Below are 23,036 nucleotides of genomic sequence, written 5' to 3'. Positions count from 1 at the left end.
AACTTCACCACATCTCTATCAGCACAACCACTTATGTCCACAACTGTGTCCATTTCGTCTAACCAGGTCATACAATCCACCGCGGCCTTTTCCCCAGTAAAATCTCGGGGTTTGCAAGAGACGAAATACTTATACGTGCAACCCCTGGCGCGAGGTGTCACACCCCGAAATTATCAGAGCATTGGCGTGACTGGACTGGTATCTTCATTGCACAGCGGAAGCAAACAATCTAAGTCTTTTAGAAGTTGAACGCCCACTAAGTACTCGACTCTTCATGGTCCTCCTATTCCAACCGTGCCTTGTCTTAGAAATGCAACCTGAGAAAGAACATGCGAAAAAGTCAACATAAAGTTGAGCGAGTTCATAGTTTGTTTGTAAAAGATTTGAAATAAATCTTTTTGAAGTAACCGGTTTCTGAAGTATTGTTGAGAAAACGAATTTTTAAAAAATAAATCATTTTCTTGTACAGATCACGCATTCTTACTTATGTATAATTCACATTTCTCTTGAGTACCCCACGTACTCAAGTTAGTTCCCGTTTTCTTGAGTACCCCACGTACTCAAGTTTAATTCAAGTTTTCCAAAGTACCCCACGTACTTCAAGTATTAATCAAGTTTTAGTATGGTATGAATTTTATGTAATTAAAGTATTCCTGTAAATATCAGGATTGTTAATGGGTTGCAAAGCCATTAACATGTGACACGACATAGGAAGTCACCAAACCTTAGGCATTTAATTGGTATATTCTGAGACACAAAAGCACTGCTCGATACTCGCCCTCATCGAGAGTGTGGCTGCCCGGCACCCGTTAGATCTAACCTTTTGTTCTGCGGTCTAGGTATATTGTTGATTAATGGTGCTTCTGTACCCTATTCGTGACACGATTCCTCGCATCATTTTTCATAGCGCATCCTACTTGGTACTCGTTTCTCACCAAGCGCGCTTCCCGTATTCTTATATCACATCACACTTGGTACTCGTTTCTCACCAAGTGTGTTTCTTGTATTCTTATATCGCTACACACTTGGTACTCGTTCTCACCAAGTGTGCTTTTTATATTTTCATACCATAACTCATGTATTTGTAAACTCTTGTATTTGTATTTTCAGAAAAATACGCTTGTTTGGAAAACCGGTATAAATCATAAGCTTTTCGTAAACCATTTGTGCTCTTTGTAACATGGTTTAAAAATATATAATTCTTGTATGCTTTGCAAAAAGTGCATGTCTTTCCACCCCGAAAACATTTATAAAAGTGTAAAAATGTGGGGTTATGAACTCACCTGAATATTCCTTGCAAAGCTAGCTAAATACGACTTTGCGATGTCGTTTCCAAGACGGGACTTGCTAGCGTGCATTCTACAATATTCCTAACATGGAATATCTAATAAGTTTCTAAGCAAAAACGGTAACTACGTGTTACCGAGCTCTACCGAATCGTTAACTGAACGATTTGACGTAAATTGTCAACTTAAAATAAGCGAAGAAGTTATACTGGTTAGCTCGTTTTAAGAAGTTGTATGTTGATATAAAGGAATATTCGTATGAAAGTAATATATAATAAACTCGTATTATATATTGCGTCTTGTGTATATTTGCCAAAATATACGTATATGCCGTTTCGGCGTTTGAAATAAATATAAAAGTTATATTTATAAAATTTCATCGAGTCGTTGTATGCTTAAATTAAATATATACTATATTTATTTATTTTTATGAAAGCGAATCCGTGTTGTTCGATATCCGAAATATATATAACACTATATTTATTTAATAAAGGATGTGTTTTGGTTGCTATCGAAAATAAATACATAACTATATTTATTTTTATAAAAGGATTCGTCGAATTTCCGAAGTTCAAAACAACTATGTTTGTTGTTGTAAATAGTTTCCGAATCGTTGTTTTTTTTTGTTATATAATAAAACGCGTGTTGTTTTTACGGATTTTCTCGAAAAACGGGCAGAGTTTCCTCTGTTTTTGGACGCCCCCGACAACGCAAGTTGTCGTTACTTTTATCAAGATTCAACAAAACTTTAACAGTATAAGCACTTTATGTGTAATTTTTGCCAAATGTACCAAAAGTAAACTATTATCAAATCAATTCGGGTCGAGCTCGTTCATGAAATAATTAAAATTACGTAAATATTAAACGTGTCGTTAGTCTTTACCCATCTTCACGTCAAACGTTGACTGAGTTGACCGAGTCAACTGAGTTGACTCGCTGCGTTGACTCGATTGACCGAGTTTGACCGAACCTCAAACCAAAACAGACCTGAACAATCCAATCTGCTAAGCCAAACCGAGCCGTACCTCCACCCGAACCACACTTGAATATGTCGAATAATACCCGCACTGCGGCTGAATCTGACCGAGTGGACTCGTGATTTGTCCACTGTTGCCCCGAGTCGCCACGGACAGCCACCACTACTGTCGTTAGTCCCCATCTTCATAATCTAACATCATTTTTAGCAACAAAAATCCATCATCATCATCTGATAGTAAGAAATAGTTGAAGGGAAGGACTTACCAAAGAAACTCGCCGGATAAAGACAGGGACCGCCGGTCCGTGACGCCTACCACCGGTCCGAGTCTCCGACCACCGGGTCAAGTCTCCGACCACCACTTTCGCCACGGTCTGGTTCCACCACCGCCGCCGCCGACGTTCTTTGATTCCGCCACCGCCACCGTGAGCAGCGGCACTGCTTCTCTGTCTCCGATCGGCCGTCACCACCTCCCTTTCTCTCCTCGCTTTCTCTCTCTCGATCGCGGCACCACCGCTCACCACCACCCGATGATGGTGGTGGTGGTCTGTTCTATTATCGAGGAAAAGGGGGGGTGCTTGCAGGTGTAGGGGGGTCGTGATGGTGGTGTGGGTGGTTGTCGGAAGTCACGGCCGGAGGAGCATGGCTGGCACCGCCCGATGCTCGGCTTGAATAGGAAACTTGAGATGGAGAGGAGACCGAGATGTGTGTTTTGTTGTCTGCTCAAAGAAATCAAGAGAGATGAGAGGCAACTTTTGAGAGGATAATGGGTTTTTGTGGATACTGCTTAGGAATCGAGAGAGAGTATTGTGAGTGTTGGGTTTTGTGTGAGGAAGGTGATTTCTCTTTGTTTGTTGGTCTGATACATAACCGAGAGAGAGGAAAGTCATTCTCTTTTGTGTGTGTATTTTGTTTGTGAAAATAGGTGTAGGTTTTATAATCCTTCAAATAGGTATTGTCTAATATGATTTCATTTTGTTTTATGTATAAAGATCTAAAGAGATCCTGTGAAGATTTTATAAATATTTTGTATAGATTTATAAGAAAGGGATGTAATATATTATGGGTAGATTTAGGCTTGTGGGTTTTGGGCTTGGGCCCAGGGCCCACAAGCCCTTCTCATGAGTAAGTGGCCCGTAATTCCTACGAGACCCGATATCGCGACCCAAACTCCATAAGCAATAAATATTCGTGTAACATCCATATTTGTCGGTGTCGTCAGTTTTCCGTACGGTTTCAGTCCGTTGTCATTTGATGTTTCGCAGATTCCACGCGAATCTTCACACGCGTACTGTATAGCTGAACAAACGTTCCTGGGCACTCCAAGGGCCTGGCTAGGTTAATTAGCGTCGTAAGTACCATTTATTATCGCGGCAATCGCCTGTTAATCACGTAATTAAGGGCGTAAATTACCGGTTGTCACATTCTCCCCCTGTTAATAAAATTTCGTCCTCGAAATTTAGACTACGTCAACTCCTTAGAGCTACGTTATAAGCAATTACGAATAGTACCAGAGTGAATGATCATGAAATCGAATCAAGACTTATTTTAATGATGTGAATTCAAGGACGTATCGCAAGATGCAAATGAATCCTAGAAATGATTGCATCCAATAAATGAATTTAGATTTCAACAAGCTCAAATGTAATAGTTTGCATGAAACGCTCGATCATGATCAGCCCAAGCTGCAAATTCTACCGACGCCACAAGGTGTCGTAGTGAATGAAACAATTCAAGTATAGCGGTGATCGAACAAGTATCACCTGTGTTTTGCATAAAACGTTCAATCATGATTAGCCCAAGCTACAAGTCTGTATTGACACCACAAGGTGTCGAAATCAACAAACAACTTAATGGAGTCGCAGACCAAACAAATCTACTACGACTCAGAACAATGAAACGCTTGTTAAAACGAATTCGCATATGATGTTTTCAATACATCATATGGGGTCTTGAATTGAATATGTGAAATGAACAAGTTCAAACAATTGAATTTGACTTCGGCGCAAGCCGACAATAATTGCATGTATCGACAAGAAAACTTTCGGCATGGTCACAACGAAAACCATGTATGTAACTTGAAAAGAAAAGAAATTTCAAGAGAATGTGTTGACTTGATTACAAAGGAAGCCAACAATTTCAATAATGCGGGTCATTCGAATCACAAATCAACAATAAGATTTAGCGAAACAATATTTGAACTTCAATGAAACGCTTTATTCGAAACGAAACCACATGCGTAACAAACGATGCATGCGTAACATATGAATTTTCAAGAAATGAAGCAAATGAATATTCGCTATAATGAAGAAGTGATTGTGATGCAATGACCATTAAGAGGAGTAGAGATGCGAAAATCTACTCAGTGAATGTGAAAGTCAAAATTTCAATAAAAGAAATTTAAGGATTTTACCTGGGGTTGCATGTGATAACCAGTTGTTAGGTGACATTACCATGGAATGTCAAACTTAGCGTACTTGTCATTATTCGGATAGGGGGGGATACGGTGACTTGCGTCTTTTCCTTAGCATGACTCGTGTCGTTTGCAGGACCGCGCGCCAAACTGCCGCTTCCTGATCGATAGTTTTCGTGCTAACAGGATCTAGCGTCGTTGCTGAATTGCGCCATCGTGTCCTTTCTAAGGCATCGCCTTGATAGTCGTATGTGACATACTTCAACCTCCGTTGATCGAGTTTTCGTGTACTTTTGCACGCTCGTGCTTCGTTTCGCGTAGGTTACCTGCTCGGCTAAATAACATAGATGACATAAAAATGACGTTTGTCCGAGTTAATAAACGTGGTACCTACGTGGTGACCTTTAATGAACTTCTACATGAGTTTCCGGAGGTCTTAAATGCATGTTTCTTAAATTCTCAGAGTTTTGTGTACTGTATGCGACTGTTTTGTGTACCGTGTGTAAAACACCACTTTAGCGTATGTTTGAAAACAAAATCTTGACTGTTTGTTTTTCGGCAACGGTTGGAGACCATATTCGAGTACTATGCTTTCTGTATGCATTCAGGTTTTAATATTCTAAGTTCCCAGAGGATAGTGAGGTTAGAGCCTAGGTATTCCTACGGAAAACCCTGTTCGCTGTAACCTATAGCTCTGATACCAATCTGTCACACCTCGAAATTATCAGAGCATTGGCGTGACTGGACTGGTATCTTCATTGCACAGCGGAAGCAAACAATCTAAGTCTTTTAGAAGTTGAACGCCCACTAAGTACTCGACTCTTCATGGTCCTCCTATTCCAACCGTGCCTTGTCTTAGAAATGCAACCTGAGAAAGAACATGCGAAAAAGTCAACATAAAGTTGAGCGAGTTCATAGTTTGTTTGTAAAAGATTTGAAATAAATCTTTTTGAAGTAACCGGTTTCTGAAGTATTGTTGAGAAAACGAATTTTTAAAAAATAAATCATTTTCTTGTACAGATCACGCATTCTTACTTATGTATAATTCACATTTCTCTTGAGTACCCCACGTACTCAAGTTAGTTCCCGTTTTCTTGAGTACCCCACGTACTCAAGTTTAATTCAAGTTTTCCAGAGTACCCCACGTACTTCAAGTATTAATCAAGTTTTAGTATGGTATGAATTTTATGTAATTAAAGTATTCCTGTAAATATCAGGATTGTTAATGGGTTGCAAAGCCATTAACATGTGACACGACATAGGAAGTCACCAAACCTTAGGCATTTAATTGGTATATTCTGAGACACAAAAGCACTGCTCGATACTCGCCCTCATCGAGAGTGTGGCTGCCCGGCACCCGTTAGATCTAACCTTTTGTTCTGCGGTCTAGGTATATTGTTGATTAATGGTGCTTCTGTACCCTATTCGTGACACGATTCCTCGCATCATTTTTCATAGCGCATCCTACTTGGTACTCGTTTCTCACCAAGCGCGCTTCCCGTATTCTTATATCACATCACACTTGGTACTCGTTTCTCACCAAGTGTGTTTCTTGTATTCTTATATCGCTACACACTTGGTACTCGTTCTCACCAAGTGTGCTTTTTATATTTTCATACCATAACTCATGTATTTGTAAACTCTTGTATTTGTATTTTCAGAAAAATACGCTTGTTTGGAAAACCGGTATAAATCATAAGCTTTTCGTAAACCATTTGTGCTCTTTGTAACATGGTTTAAAAATATATAATTCTTGTATGCTTTGCAAAAAGTGCATGTCTTTCCACCCCGAAAACATTTATAAAAGTGTAAAAATGTGGGGTTATGAACTCACCTGAATATTCCTTGCAAAGCTAGCTAAATACGACTTTGCGATGTCGTTTCCAAGACGGGACTTGCTAGCGTGCATTCTACAATATTCCTAACATGGAATATCTAATAAGTTTCTAAGCAAAAACGGTAACTACGTGTTACCGAGCTCTACCGAATCGTTAACTGAACGATTTGACGTAAATTGTCAACTTAAAATAAGCGAAGAAGTTATACTGGTTAGCTCGTTTTAAGAAGTTGTATGTTGATATAAAGGAATATTCGTATGAAAGTAATATATAATAAACTCGTATTATATATTGCGTCTTGTGTATATTTGCCAAAATATACGTATATGCCGTTTCGGCGTTTGAAATAAATATAAAAGTTATATTTATAAAATTTCATCGAGTCGTTGTATGCTTAAAATAAATATATACTATATTTATTTATTTTTATGAAAGCGAATCCGTGTTGTTCGATATCCGAAATATATATAACACTATATTTATTTAATAAAGGATGTGTTTTGGTTGCTGTCGAAATAAATACATAACTATATTTATTTTTATAAAAGGATTCGTCGAATTTCCGAAGTTCAAAACAACTATGTTTGTTGTTGTAAATAGTTTCCGAATCGTTGTTTTTTTTGTTATATAATAAAACGCGTGTTGTTTTTACGGATTTTCTCGAAAAACGGGCAGAGTTTCCTCTGTTTTTGGACGCCCCCGACAACGCAAGTTGTCGTTACTTTTATCAAGATTCAACAAAACTTTAACAGTATAAGCACTTTATGTGTAATTTTTGCCAAATGTACCAAAAGTAAACTATTATCAAATCAATTCGGGTCGAGCTCGTTCATGAAATAATTAAAATTACGTAAATATTAAACGTGTCGTTAGTCTTTACCCATCTTCACGTCAAACGTTGACTGAGTTGACCGAGTCAACTGAGTTGACTCGCTGCGTTGACTCGATTGACCGAGTTTGACCGAACCTCAAACCAAAACAGACCTGAACAATCCAATCTGCTAAGCCAAACCGAGCCGTACCTCCACCCGAACCACACTTGAATATGTCGAATAATACCCGCACTGCGGCTGAATCTGACCGAGTGGACTCGTGATTTGTCCACTGTTGCCCCGAGTCGCCACGGACAGCCACCACTACTGTCGTTAGTCCCCATCTTCATAATCTAACATCATTTTTAGCAACAAAAATCCATCATCATCATCTGATAGTAAGAAATAGTTGAAGGGAAGGACTTACCAAAGAAACTCGCCGGATAAAGACAGGGACCGCCGGTCCGTGACGCCTACCACCGGTCCGAGTCTCCGACCACCGGGTCAAGTCTCCGACCACCACTTTCGCCACGGTCTGGTTCCACCACCGCCGCCGCCGACGTTCTTTGATTCCGCCACCACCACCGTGAGCAGCGGCACTGCTTCTCTGTCTCCGATCGGCCGTCACCACCTCCCTTTCTCTCCTCGCTTTCTCTCTCTCGATCGCGGCACCACCGCTCACCACCACCCGATGATGGTGGTGGTGGTCTGTTCTATTATCGAGGAAAAGGGGGGGGGGTGCTTGCAGGTGTAGGGGGGTCGTGATGGTGGTGTGGGTGGTTGTCGGAAGTCACGGCCGGAGGAGCATGGCTGGCACCGCCCGATGCTCGGCTTGAATAGGAAACTTGAGATGGAGAGGAGACCGAGATGTGTGTTTTGTTGTCTGCTCAAAGAAATCAAGAGAGATGAGAGGCAACTTTTGAGAGGATAATGGGTTTTTGTGGATACTGCTTAGGAATCGAGAGAGAGTATTGTGAGTGTTGGGTTTTGTGTGAGGAAGGTGATTTCTCTTTGTTTGTTGGTCTGATACATAACCGAGAGAGAGGAAAGTCATTCTCTTTTGTGTGTGTATTTTGTTTGTGAAAATAGGTGTAGGTTTTATAATCCTTCAAATAGGTATTGTCTAATATGATTTCATTTTGTTTTATGTATAAAGATCTAAAGAGATCCTGTGAAGATTTTATAAATATTTTGTATAGATTTATAAGAAAGGGATGTAATATATTATGGGTAGATTTAGGCTTGTGGGTTTTGGGCTTGGGCCCAGGGCCCACAAGCCCTTCTCATGAGTAAGTGGCCCGTAATTCCTACGAGACCCGATATCGCGACCCAAACTCCATAAGCAATAAATATTCGTGTAACATCCATATTTGTCGGTGTCGTCAGTTTTCCGTACGGTTTCAGTCCGTTGTCATTTGATGTTTCGCAGATTCCACGCGAATCTTCACACGCGTACTGTATAGCTGAACAAACGTTCCTGGGCACTCCAAGGGCCTGGCTAGGTTAATTAGCGTCGTAAGTACCATTTATTATCGCGGTAATCGCCTGTTAATCACGTAATTAAGGGCGTAAATTACCGGTTGTCACACGAGGTGCATCATCGACCACTTTCTTCTTAGGGTGGACGCTATTCTCATTGGATGAGTGCCTATCGTCGTCCTTCTTAGGCTTAGACGGAGTCGAGGGTGGTTTGCTGTGAGATTTAGAGTGGGTTTTTGGCTTTGAGTGTGGTGTAGATAGGGTTCTGCTTCGAGACTCGGTGTACTCTTCGTACTGCCGATCTAAGGCTGCCTTAACAGCGCCGTCTACTAGAGCTTTCAATTCAGCGCCCGTTATATGAATCTGGGCGTTATCGTTGTCATCCTCCTTTGATTGACTATTAACTCCACTTGGATCAGCCATTGCAACTTGAATCTGCTACAGAAGATAATGACAATGTTTTATTGAGGAGTTTATTATAGAATTGTCTTTTATGGCAATTCATTAACCATGGTAAACATAGATCATACTTGGTTAATTTGTTACTCACTTTTAATTAGGATTTGAATATAACTTATCCTAATTACAAATAATATTGTTAGTGGCACAAAAGCCTAGTCACAAGGACGTTTTATATTATCAGCCAGGATTTCAGAGAATCAAGGCATGAAGGTTTGAACATTAGTCCTTTTACCTTTTCTGATAGGGAGTCATAGACTACAGCTGCCTTTTGTCTTATATGACAATAAATATGGCCCGTAGGCACTACATCACTAATGGATGTTTGATAATTGATCATCTTTATTGACGACTTAACCCTTGATTTACAAATCATTAATTTGGGTTTTGGAATCCTTTGAAGGATTCTTATATAAGAATGGCGCGTGTGATTTTAACGAATCACATCTGCCAAGAACGTTAACATGTTTCCAGAGGTTAGCAGGAAATCTGAATCTTTTAATTAAGTCTTACCATCTTGGCCGGGTCTTATAATGACACCAGGCTAGGTTTCACCATTGAGATTCTTTATTTAGGCAGATTAATTTAAAAAGGAATGATTTTTGATTCATTTCATATAACAATGTATATAATAACAAAAATGAAATTTATAACATATATTCCATTAATCATAATAATGATTACACACTGCCCTAAACGGGACTTTTAAATAAATAGATACCTACGCAGATGTTTACAGAAAACAAGTCCACGCAGGGACCAAATACAAGGATAGGTCTCCGCACAGGGACAAAAAGATAAGTCCACGCAGGGACCGAAAGGCAATCGTCCACGCAGGGACTAAACATGATAAATGTCCACGCAGGGAGTAAAATACTCAAAACAAATGTCCTCGCAGGGACTTGATTGTAATAGTAAATACTATAGTACATAAAGAGACTAATGATCTCGTTTCTTCCTCCCTTTTAGTAAGTTTGCTAGGCCTTTGAGGAATCCACGATTACTTTTACGTTCTTGCTCAAAGTCTCGTTCCACTCGGTTTAGACGGTGGAGGATTCTTTCTTGCTCCGGTGGAGAAAAACGTGGCTGCTGCGACGGTTGCTGAACCGGAGGTCTAGGAGGTGCTGGATACCCATGAGCTGCGTATCCTAATCCCCAAGGATTTCCATAAGGTCCTTCGGGATGGAGAGCGTTGTAATTAGCCGCTACCACATATGGGTCGGCATCATAATTATAGTGAGTGTGAGTCGGCTGCTCAAACGGGTTGTACGCGGTGGAACCGGCGTACGCTGGTATCGGATTGTCATAGCCGAATGGTGGTGTAGTTGGTGCAACTGGTGCAGAATTCACCTCTGTAGGGTGACTCGAAGGTTCACCTAACTGTGGTTCTTCAGGCACTGGCGGAAAGTGACTTGCACTCGAGTGTCGAGGGGTGCTAAAGTGGAATTCCCCTCCTCAGGTAGACATCCGTGCTCCTGATTTCCTACGCCTTGGCGGATCTGGAGGTGCTTGCTGAACTGGTGGCGGTGGCGTAACTGCCACGAAACGCGAATCCTCAGAGGGATCCTGTTGCTGCTGCTCATGAGGCGAGAAGTGGTGAGAAGGTGTGAAGTACCAATCACACTGGTTAAACCTCACCTGGTAACTGTCGGGACCTTGATAGGGTGTTCCATGAAAGGATGACCCATCTGAGATCTCGATAGGGTGGTTGGGAGTACCTCGTGCAGGTTCTATGGGATCCGTGTCCTCGTCCATATCTACCGCATTGTCTTCGGAAAAGTGATCCTCTGGTCCTAAAGGGTTATAACCTATTGGTTCTTGGACATAGTCAGCCGGGTTAAATCGGCATTGAAAGAAAGGAGTAGGATCGCCGTAGGAACGGTGCGAAGCAGATCGCTGGAGAGGTATAAACGAAGGTTGAGGGTTACTGGGATCGTTCTCTGAATTTGGTCCAAAAGAGTGACGGTATGAAGGTGTCGAACTGTGTGAGGTAGACCGTCTTGCAGGTTCAAAGAGGTTCCTTCTACGCCTCTGAGGTTCTTCACTCCTTGTACTCGAAGGAGCTTGCATGTTTGAAGGTCCGGCCTCGTGATCATTGTGAGTAGTGATCGGTCCTTTGCCTCTTCCTCCTCTTTTAATTGCTGGTGGCATATTTCCTGCTTAACAATTCTTTAAATCACAATAAACAATAAAAGACAAACTGGAATAAAAATTCGAATTTGTCCTATGTTCTTGTCTAGACTCAAGTATGTGCAATTGTGTCATTGAGATTAAACACATAAGGATAGTGTTTAATTCACTCAACGTTGGCTCTGATACCAACCTGTCACACCCCGATTTCCACGTGTATCACCGGTGGGCCAGGTGGGGGATTACCGTGACGTAGTTGGCAACAATATCGTCAAACCACACAATATATAAATGCACAGCGGAAGCATAAAGATAAATATATTTCAACTATTGAATGTAATATCCAAGTATCACGATCGTCGAAATATAATCCACAGGGGATCAAAATAAGATAAAAAAATTATTGTTCAACAGACATTGGCATCCCAAGCTTGCGAGACTCTAACGATGCTAAGGAGTGGCCAGCCTATTACGTGTAGAACATGCATTAATCTTTTGGGGGAAAATACGTCAGTTTACACTGGTAAATACATTCAACCGACACTTTTGTAAAACGTTTAATAAAATTGATTTGAATGCACAAGGCACAAACTCTTTATAACTTGGGATAATTTATAAATCAAATCTTGTAAGAGAATTACATGTTCACTATGCATTCGGTCGCCCGGGTCGTGCCGGGTTTAAGGTTAATAGACACGCCACAAAGCATAAAGCCGTGGCGGGAAAACCAACGGTTATACCTTTAATTAATATAGACACAATGCCGGGTGTACGCCTACACCCGCGTGTCGAGGTCGTGGGTATTTCGTAAAATGATGCCAAGGATATCCGGGACATGGTCATTAAGCTCCCAAAGGCGTAAAGCCAACAAAACAAATTTTTAAACGGGTCACATTGAAAACACCCAACTACTAATGAGTAGGGGTCAATTGCCCGACCAAGCGGTATTTTAAATACCGTAACCCAAGCCCGTATAACGGAAAATAAGTTAAAAGTATTTACCTGAGCAAGTAATAACCTCAATCAAATAAATGCAAGTTTCTTTTACTGGTCTCCTATTCTGGAACGAAGGTTTAAAATAACCTATTAGAATCCTAACGGGTCTTTAATTTAGCCTTAGCTTAGACCGGTCAGTTTCAAAGGATAATTACGGTGTAATCGCGTGAAAGGCGAAACCGGGAGTGGAATGTGGTTTGGACCCAACAAGTTTGAAGACTTGTTTTATATGGGTAATATAACCACACTCTGGATTTTGAGGTCAAAACAATAAGGTTTGACCCGTTTCGGCTTGTTTATGTAAACTAGTTACATAAACCGAACCGTGCGTGCAAAAGGCGTAACGGGTAACCGTAAGAGTCCTACACAGGTTTCCTAAGTCAATATGCTTTAAAGAGGTTGTGGTATCAGTAGGATACCTTCCATAATGCCCGTAACGAGGTTAAATCCATTATATGCCCCGTAGGGGTATTTCGGTCATTTTAAAGATTATAAAAGAGGTTTCTGAGTTCTACAGGAAATCTGAGTTTTCCAAACAGTTTATAAAGTCCAAAATACTCTATTTATTATTTAAAATCAGTAGCAACTGGAATCGGGTCAAAATACCTTGTAGAACTCAAGTTATGTCCAAAAAAAAGTATATTCGGTATTTACCGAACCGATGCCATAACCGCAGGTTATGAGCAGGTTAAAAATAATTAAATCTTTAAAAATCCCAAAATATTTTTTACATCAGTGTGTAAAAGGTTTGGTGTCGAAATTTGGGTTTAGATAGGCGTTATGCTAATTGCGCCGTTTAATTACTAAAGTTTCCGTAATTGCGCTATTTAGCATAACTCCTATTCTAGACCTTGGATTGACGTGAAATTTTAGGGACATGTTTAGAAATCAGTAACTAAGGTTTTTGTCCTTTCACATGTCCAAAATTCTCGTTTTAAAGTGAAAAGGGCGTTATGGTCAACTATTGAGCTTTAACGGAAATGTGTAAAAGACTCGGACAAACCACGAACCGGTCACAGAGGGTTATACCATCATGTAACCTAGTCCTAAGAGAGTCCTAAGGCATATCTAACTCATACCATAACGGGTCAGAACTGAAGTCAAAGCAAAAGTCAAAGTTTTGCGACTTTCGGTTCCGAACCGGGTCTAAACAGTAAATGGTCGGATCAAACAAGCTTAGACTAGTTAGTATACTTATTATCATGTTATATGAGTGTTAAAACAGGTTACACGCTATCTACATTACTGATTATGCATAAAATCGCAAAATAGCATTCTGTTGACTTTTTCTAAGCAAGTTTGACTCGACATTCGGACTAGTTAGAGTGGGAATCAGAGGGTGCCGTTTTAGGGGTTTAATGCACACATGATTACCAACATATAACTACCTTTGATTCGACAAACCACTGGACCATTTGTGATTTATCGTAAAGTCAATCGTTAATTACGACGGATTGACTTTTAAGCTAAAACTTTGTAAAAACTAAACCACAAAGGGTTAGGCATACTTACAGAAGCTTGGTACACGACCAGAGATGCTTAGAGAGGATTTTTGTGCTCCAGAAAGCTCCAGGAGTGAAGAATGAAGGTGTGGTTACAATGTGCATAACTTATGGCCTTTTATAGTGAAAATTGGTGCATTAGATCATGACAACAAGGTCTATAATTGATCATGGATGTTCAACAACTGTCCCTGAGTGTTAGGGGACGTGTAGGGGGCGCCCATGCTGCCATAATTGCATCCAAGGTCGGTTAAAATAGCAAACAGTGAACCTGTGCACGTTTTCTGCAACTGGGGCCTTGACGCGGCCTGCGTTAAGGATCAGGCTACCTTTACGCGGGTCGCCTGGATCCTATTGTCAGTAAACGAATCTACACATGGCTCGCGGCCCGCGTAAGATCACTTGCAACTCTAACGCGGCCCGCTTTAGACTTGATTTTCAAGATTTTCAAATCTTTTGCCATTATTGCCCTGGCCTTTCGGTTTCGAAGGGGTAACTTTGCGTTTTAGGGCCTCGTTTATTTACGAATAAGGGCCTCAGAACTTTTACCCAACTTATTAACCCTTGGTTAATTTATTATTACCCGAAAAGTCATAACTTTCAAAGTTTGACGCTTTTAACCCTTTTTAACGAATTCGATCATAACTTTCTCGTTTTAAAACAGAACTTCGCGAAATTTAAATCACACATTCTAGTGAGTATAATTTACCATTACAAAGCCTCGGGTATGCCCAAAGGTCACTCAGAGGTATAACTTAAACATATTGACACATTTGGCCCCTATAGTTTGTAATTCCTCACTTTCTTCCACAATTCGTTCCGTACGATCCATGATTCCTTCGTTTGAAGGTACGAGCATCATTTAGGGCTACTGTACAGTATATTTATCCCTCGTTGGCATTTTTAACCCTCGAATTTACATACTTTCAATGTTTGTCAACTTTAGTCCTTTATTTAGTATTTAATACCACGTGTAAACTCAAGACACGTGTCAATACATTATTGGACGCAAAATTTCGAGGTGTTACAGTTGCCGTCATTATTTCCTCCTTGCTTGGGGTACTTCGCCCAACAGGCATCCATGTTGTGTCCTTCTTTTCACACCTATCGCACTTAGGCCTTAGACATCGACCCTCATGGTGAAATTTGCACTCATCACATCTCGGCTTAGTCCCCAAGTAAATTTTACCACCGGCCTTATTATGGTTGCATAAGCTTTCATGCCACGAGGCGGGTCCACTTCCCTTCTTTTGTTTGCTTTAGAGCTTTCATAACTAACCTGGGTGCCTATCTTTAGGTTCGAAGACTTTCTTTTATAATTTCCAGAAGATTCCACGTGAGTTTCTTTCTTGTTTGTCTCAGATACCGAAAAATTTCCCATACGAAGAACTTTTTTAGTAAGTGTAATACTCAAATCGATGGCCTCTGTGATGGTTGGAGGCTTTGAGGCAGTGACCATACTCAAGATTTGAGGTGCAAGTCCCCAAATGAATCGTTCGATCCTCTTGAATTCAGGCTCGACTAAGTAGGGAACAACCCTAGACAAGTCGTGAAAGCGTTGGATGTACTCAGAAATCTTCGGCTCGTCCATTTCCAAATTCCAGAACTCAGTCTCAAGTTTCTGGATTTCAGCCCTGGCGCAGTATTTCTTCTGCATCAATTCCTTGAGCTCGTGCCAGCTCAATGCATAAGCAGTAGCTTCACCAATGGTCTGAACCTGAAGGTTCCACCAGGAGAGCGCGCCATCCAAAAACAACCCTGAGATATAAGTAACTCTCTGCTCGGGCGAACATTTACTCATTCTCAGAACGAAGTCAGTCTTTTTTGCCCAACGAACAAAAGCAACGGCACCTCCTGTGACATCAAAATTCAATGGCTTGCAGTCCAGGAACTGTTTATAGGTGCAGCCAGTTGGAGGGTTATTTCTAGGAGTGCCACTACTGTGTTCAGAGCGGAGGGCTTCATGCTGCGCTACAACTTGGGAAATGCGCTCATTGAGTTCGGCCTCAGTTCTTGGTAACGTACTGGTGTCCGTCTCACGTCTGGGCGGCATTCCTTCTGGCAAAAAGGTATGGGGTAGGTTAGACAATATTCCATAATTTTCTATGAGGTATATATCACCACAAGTAAACATGTAATCTTCTAACATCACATGCATGAATAATCAACAATGTATAAGTAAGAAAACAACCACTGAGCTTTCATATATGTTTGACAACTTGACTTATTGTTTGTATTAGGGAAAGCAAAATGAACTCGAGGTTACATCACCTCGGTCATACAAGTTCTATAATATGGAAGTAGTAGTTATTTTCCTTCTACATTGGTTTTCTTAGGTCTTTAGCTTCACAAAGACGGGTATACTTCCCAAGGGATGGGGGTTGTACATATAGGGGTGATAGAGAGTGTAATATCACTGAATCTTTCCCGAGTGTTAGCCATCTTCACTTGCTTAGATATCGGTTCCCAAGCGACTCGTATACGGGTAGAAGTGTCAGACATGAAGTGGGCAAAGACAGGTTTCCTACTTTGTAGAGTGCTATAGCAACTATCTAGGTATTGTTCTACTAGATGAAGGTGTGAACACCTAGAAATTATTTTTGGATGGGTGGTGATCATTAGCTCGACCCGCAGAGTCTACCAGGATTTCCATGCACTACAAGTCGTTATGACGTGGGCCCCCGTAATAATAAATTGTCTTGCATGGTTACCCCAAATCTTCCCTCGTTCAAAGCAGATGATCAACCACAGAGGGGACACCATTGTCCCTATACCTCCGACATGAAAAGGACCATTGCGGTGGTCCACGCGCTAACATCCGATATCGTTACGCGCGAATAGGCACGATGCTTAGACGTAATAGGAATAAGGGGAATTCCTAGTAGTTGGAGGGGCACCTTCAAGATGAGTACTTCATCTTCCTCATCGGGACAAGAGTGTCGTCGATCTTGTTTCACAAAAGCCACAGGGACCTCGTCCTGCTGATAAGGTTGTTATCCTAGGTTGCCTCCTTCGCCTCGCCGTCACTACCGTAGTCAGGCACCTCCTCATTCGAGAGGGAAGAACAACCATCTTCTACGGAACCAACTCAGGACACTCCAGCCATGAGCTTCGCAATAAACGCGAGGTCGATAGTCTCATCGTGCAAGTCAAGAACAATAATAGGATTCAGAGTCGAAGGTATCTCGTTCATGTCAATAATTATTCCGTACACTTATACACATATATATTAATGAATAAATATGTTACTTAGTATAAACAGGCAAATAGATGCATCATGTCACATATAACTCTCGTTTGTCCTTTGGGGGGGGGGTCTTTTTGTCTTTGGCAAGTCTATCTCATGTAGACTATGCCTCATTTGGCGCTTTAATTGGGGTATTCTTCTCCCTACTAATGTCCTTGCTTTGTCTTTCTTTGAAAAAATGTTTGACTCATGGATCTTGGCGCTTTCGTAAATGCAATGAAAAACCTTTTTGTAAAAATGTTTTCGTGAGAGAGTCCTAGTGATTGTAGTCTAGACTCAAGAAGGAATCCTAGTTCACTACAATCGAAGCTCTGATACCAAACTGTCACACCCTGATTTTTGCGAAAGCGTATGTTGTGTGACTTGTTCAAATATCATTGCATTCAATCATAATAAACAACTACATGATTAAAATAGGATGTTCATCCATTCGTAAAATTTCAAAACATTACAAACATCAGTCATTTAAGTTTCAAACAACACAACTTCTAATTCAGTTACAACCAACAAAAGTGGATGACATAGAAATTTACTTCCCGAAACAACAACAGCGCCCAAGATCCAACTTGTTCCCTGAAATACATGTAATTTTGAAAACATCAACAAAAGTTGAGCGAGTTCATGCGTTTTGTATGAGTACTGATAAACTTGTAAACATTTGAGAGACTCCTTTGAAAACAGGTAAAAAAAGCGTTTATGAATAGATCAAATTAATGTTTTGCAAGGACATTAATGTATGTGAAGACATAGGGAGTACTCAATATGAGTAGACTTTTGTCTTTGTCGAATTTCCTCAACTGTGTCAAATCCGCCTTGACTGTGTCAAATTCCCTTAACCGTATCAAATCACCTTGACTGTGTCAAATCACCCTTGACCGTTGTCGAATCACCTCCACTAGGAGACTAAAGCACTCTAAGTGGTCACAAAAGGACCATGAGTGGGGCTCGGCCGTACCCGTTAGTTCTAACCTTTGTCCATAATTCTTATGAGAGTTATTGGCATTTCAATTTCAATCTATGCTCACATGATCTAATAGTTCATTTCATATCCAAATCATACCATTAAAACATATGTAACATGTATTTCACCCCCGAGAGTTATAAATCCGAAAACAGTTAAGAGAAAAGGGGGACATGAACTCACAAGTTTGCGTCCAGCTGTCTTATATATTCAAAGGTCCTCCTACGAGTCGTACAACTACCTACACACGTGCCATGTTTTATTAGACGTTTAGGTCGTGTAACGACTCTTTGTCTTAGTTGTTCATTAAGACTTGTTTTGGAAAAATGTTGGTTTATTTTGAGTTACATCATTGATGTATATTATAATATTCCAAAGTATAATTATTAGTTAAAATAATAATATTTTAACTTAAATTATCTTCATACATTTATTTGGAATATTAGTTAAAATAATATATTTTAACTTGCCACATAATGTATTTGTACATGTATAATTTTCCCAAGGTTGGGTGTATTCATACTCGTATTCTTAAACTTTTGTATTTTGCCAAGTATTGGTGGCGTATTCCGGTGTGTATTAGTACGTACAAGAATACGAATTTCCTTGTACTTATTAAGTATCTTTATACTTAATTTTTTTGTATTAACTTTTCCGGAATAATATTTCTAATAAAAATATATATTTTAAGAAACTTACATAAAAAATTATTTATAATTTTTCCTTTGGCAAAAATAATTGTATTTTCGTTTAAACCTCAAAAATAATATATTTTCAAGTTTAACTTAGAAAATATATATATAAATCTATTTTGCACCCAAAAATAATGTATTCTAAAATTATTTGAGAAAATATATATTTTCTCCCAAAAATAATGTATTTTCTAATAATTCAAGAAAACATATATATTTTTATTTACCCAAAAATAATATATTTTCTTCTTGTCAAAAATATGATATATCTTTGTAACAATTATAAAAATCATATTTTTGTCCTCTTGGTGTCCAAAATACCATTTACCAAGTTATACTTATGAATTAAATTCTGGAATATTTGTGTAGGTTATATTCCTTGTTCGGTTTCACCAAATATTTTGGGTATAAATTATATATTCATTTCTTGGAATTTTGGTAATATTTAGTATTGTATTTCTTGTTATTTTGGTGAGTTATATTATTTTAAGCCCTAAAATAATATAACTAATACACATAGTATACAAATAATCACACACATGGTGACATCTAAATATATATTCTCCTAAATACATATTTAGTCACTTTTATTATCAAAAACCAACCTCCAATATTTTGTAATTTTTGTAACAAAAATTATGGCAAATTTTATATGAAAAATCATGGTTAAAATATACTTGTAAATATTTGTTTAAAAATATTTTCTTAAGTGTTTAATTTCTAGAAAAATTTTGCCATAGTTTCCCCATAAAAATGAAGGTTTCCATGCTTTCAAAGAATATCATTTTCTTTTATATATCATCACAATCAACAATAATCCAAACAATACTTACCAAGTGTCATAAATCAAGCATTAATCACTACTTCATGAACTTGAAAATTTATAAAAATTTGTAGTAACTTACTAGTGTATTTAGTTAGCTTAGTTACCCTTTAAAGTGTCGTTATTTATTTAAACATATCATTCTTGAAGAATTTAGATCTTCACAACCTGTAAAGTGATTTTTTAAAAATATTTCTTCTTGAGTTTTTCTTGTTAAATATATATGTCTACACTTGATTAACCACTAAAAATGTGGTTAATTTCTTTAAGAATCAAGTTTATGTAAATCTTGTATTTTAACTTAGTTTCTTGATAAATTATTCTTTGAAATCATCCATTTATATGATCTACATCATACTTTGTTCATTATTTTTCAAGAAAACAATTTACACTTCAAGTTCATGCCTTAACATAAAGATGATTACTTTGATCTACAACATAATCATCCTCTCATCTTGCTAGATTATGTCTTTAATCACCATCTAGCAAGATCATATGATGTTTAACATCATAAACACAAATAATCATCAATCAAGAAGCATAACAACACTTAACAACATCATTTCTTATGATTTTTAAGCTTATGTTCACGATTTAAGTTCCTGATCATTAGTGTTCTTCATGTTAAGTTACTTGTATCATTATTTAACCAACTAAATAAGATGTAAAATGGAGTGTAGATGATATTACTACTAGCTCGAGGCTAGGGATGATCACAAGATGAAGAAGGGGTGGTTAATAGCTTGTATGAGAGGTTCTTCAACTTCCAAGAGCTCCTAGCTTCTTTGTATAGCTTCTTACACCTTTGTATGCTTGAAGAATGGATGGAATATTGAATGATGATGATGGGTGTGTGGGTGTGGGTTACGACCGAAGGTAAGGGAAGAAGAAGAGAAGGTTGATGTTGGTGAAATGTGGTTCGTGAAAATGCTAAGTTACTTGTGGTTTATAACAAAGACTTCCAACAATGTTAAGTCTAATTGTTCTTATGTTTATTAAAGATGGGGACATGATCTATTAAAGAATTCAAAAAAATCAAGAAGTGGGGGCCACATTATGGCCGTAAATAGGTGGGGGGGTATAGGTTAGGGTGTAATGCTTAGTTAGATCATCTAGTTAAAATCCAAGTGTTTAGTTAGGGTGTTTAGTTATTAGGATGTTATATAGTGTGTTATGATGTTCGGGGGCCATAACTAGCTCGGAAATGTTAAAACAATGCTTTTAGTGAAAATTTGGTGTTTCGGATAGTGTCCGATTGTTCGGTTGGTTACCGGTTCGTTAAGGTGCTAAACTACGCAGTTTAGTGTGCTTTATGTTACCTTTTGTGACAGTTTTGATTCCAGACACTTAGGAAAGCATTCTGGACCATTTAACCATATTTCTGCATGATATTTAAGTGTTTAAAAGCTGATTTTTGCTGAATTGTGCTGTTTTCTGCAGTTTTAGTGTGTTTCTTGCACTTTCCGGCACCTAAGTCATCACTAGGAAGGCAGTTTTGTCATCCCTACATTCCTACACACTATTCTAGTGTAACACTTGGTTCCGGGGCTCATTCGGTGTCTTAATATCATGTCTGCCTGAGTACTGAACTCCCGTCAGTACCTCTAGTTTGTCTGATAACTGTGCTAACTTTGTTATGTGCATTAAGTGAACCACACGGTGTTGCATGTAATAAAGATAAACAATCTTGCAACATGAAATGCCTTTGTATATATATATGACAGAAATCAGGAAATTATTCGTCTTGTTAATTAAATCATGCACAGTCTTTAAAGCACAGATTACTGTTTATTATTGTACGGAACACATGGAAAAATGCCAATTGTCACATATTTAGTTTCTACTTTGTTTAACAAAAAGAAGCTTGGCATGCTGGCCTTTAACAGGCATGGAAACTGTTTAAATAGCACTGTCTCAAGTTCGATTCCCTGGCTTCTTTAATTCCCTTTAGTTTTTTTTCCAGTTTTCTTATTTTTTTTTGTTTTTCGTTTTCGTTTTCCTATTTCAATTTTATGTTTTCTTTTCCAGTTTAAAACTAAATTTTCTTTTTCTATTTTGTTTAAAACTTAAATTCAACAAACAATATCTGAAATGTGTTGGAACCTGAAGGTTTATACATGTAGGTTTGCATAGTATAAGGGTTGTTTATGTATTTCTTTAGTATTAGTATGTGGGCCGAAATTAATAGTGTTTGGGTTAGTTCTTTGGGTCGCAACCGGGCTTTGTTTGCCCTAGTCGATTATGTATTTAAACCAACCTCAACCATTTGGTTGAGGTTGTTGGTTGGATAGAAGGTTGCGAGTTCCTTTGCTAGATCTTGTATCAGTCTACGTTTATCGTTGAATGCAAGAATCTATTGGTTTGTGATTTCTATTACTCTCAACTATTGTTCTTTATTATCATTGTTTAATCTTGAATCGTCTTGTGATTGAATTCCGCGCTTTCACAAGATATTGTTGATATCATTGATTGATCCTGCAAGGGTTTTACAATTGGTATCAGAGCCAAGAAACCATTCTTGGTTCGGTTTTGATATCAATCAGATTCAAGATTAAACCATTATTACTAATCTGGTTTGTGGTGATTGTTTTGCAGTGAAAGGAACTAGTTTTACCGATCTGTTTTGGATCTGTTCTTGGTGATTTTGTTAAAAATTGTTACTGATTTGGATCGTATAATTTTCAGAAATCTGTTTGCTGATTGTTCGGAGCTGATTGAAGAAAATTCAAAGATCTCAAATCTTTGAATTTTGGAAGTGCTGGAAATCCGGGATTACGAGTCAACAGTTCTTATCTCTTATCTGTTTTGCAGGTCTCGACTCGCAACAACTGTGGTCTCGGCTTGTCCTGTATTGGTTTCGACTCGCAACCATCTAGTTGCGGCTCATCACGTTCCAGTTACGACTCGCAACCATCACTGGTTTCGGTTCATCCTGTGTCAATTGCGACTCGCAATCCTCACTGGTTTCGGCTCATTCTGTTTTAGTTACGACTCGCAACCTCTGCAGTTACGACTCGCAATCACAGTAGATTTGACTCGCAACCTCTGTTACGACTCGCAACGACACTGATTTACGGACTGTTGGACTTTTGGACCTTTGGACTGTTGGACTGTTGGATTTTAAATAATTGATTTAATTGATTATATTTAAGAAAACATGTCAACTGCTAATGACCTAGCTGTCACGAATGCTCAGCAAGAGTTGGACTCCAAAATTGGAACCAGCTCTCGTATTCCAAGGCTTTTGGATGCAAATGATTTTCCTGAATGGAAGTGGCGTTTTGAGCAACATATCAAGTTTAAGGAGCCTAAACTTTGGAGGGTTATTGAAAGAGGTCCTCGAGAAATCATGTATGAGAGGGAAACGAACCCTGGAGTCAAGGTCAAGAAACCTCGTGCCGAGTATACTGATGAAGATTATG

Source organism: Helianthus annuus, chromosome 15 (genome assembly GCF_002127325.2).
Source record: "Helianthus annuus cultivar XRQ/B chromosome 15, HanXRQr2.0-SUNRISE, whole genome shotgun sequence".
In the NCBI taxonomy this organism is placed as follows: Eukaryota; Viridiplantae; Streptophyta; class Magnoliopsida; order Asterales; family Asteraceae; genus Helianthus; species Helianthus annuus.
Note: the sequence above shows the minus strand (reverse complement) of the source record.